The following is a 773-nucleotide window of genomic DNA, read 5'->3' on the forward strand; positions in this document are numbered from 1 at the left end:
GGAGGAAAAGAGCACCAAACTAACACCAAACTTAACAGGCATTCAGTTAAATATGGGCTTCCCTTGTGGCTCAGCTGGTAAAGAATCCGCCTGCAACGTGGGAGACCTGGGTTTGATCCCTGGGTTGGGAAGATCCCTTGGAGAAAGGAAATGCCACCCGCTTCAGTATTCTGGCCTAGAGAATTCCATGGACTGTATAGTTTTTATACCTTATACATTTTATAGTTTTTATACATTAAATATGCTCAGCAGAAAGGAAGACAGAAAGAGGGAAAGAAGCAAAAGTAGGAGGGGATGGAGAAAGAAGATACAAGAGAAATAACCACTTAAATTATATAGGTTTTGGGACCTCCCTGGTGGTCCAGTGGCTAAGACTCTGCACTCCCAATGCAGGGAGCCTGGGTTCAATCCCTGGTCAGGGAAAGTGATCCTGCATGCTGTAACTAAGACCTGGCATAGTCAAATAAATGAATAAAAATGTTTTAAGGAAATTAAAAAAAAAACAGAAAAGAAATAATCAGTAGGCTTAAAAATAAATGATACAGGTTTGTGTGTGTGTGTTAGTTGCTCAGTCATGTCTGACTCTTTGTGACCTCATAGACTGTAGCTCACCAGCCTCCTGTGTCCATGGAATTCTCCAGAAAAGAATACTGGAGTGGATTGCCATTTCCTTCTTCAGGGAATCCTCCTGATCCAAAGACAGAACCCGGCTCTCCTGCATTGCAGGCAGATTCTTTACTATCTGAGCCACCAGAGAAGGCCATATAGGTATT

At 42.6% G+C, this 773-nt stretch overlaps 1 non-coding gene across 1 annotated transcript; it reads left to right on the forward strand.

Annotated features, from left to right (window-relative positions):
- The first annotated feature begins 350 nt into the window (after positions 1-350).
- On the forward strand, positions 351-423 carry TRNAG-CCC (transfer RNA glycine (anticodon CCC)). The gene has a single exon. It is a non-coding gene; the product is annotated as a tRNA-Gly (tRNA).
- The last annotated feature ends 350 nt before the right edge of the window (positions 424-773 follow it).

This window comes from Ovis canadensis, chromosome 3 (assembly GCF_042477335.2).
Source record: "Ovis canadensis isolate MfBH-ARS-UI-01 breed Bighorn chromosome 3, ARS-UI_OviCan_v2, whole genome shotgun sequence".
In the NCBI taxonomy this organism is placed as follows: domain Eukaryota; kingdom Metazoa; phylum Chordata; class Mammalia; order Artiodactyla; family Bovidae; genus Ovis; species Ovis canadensis.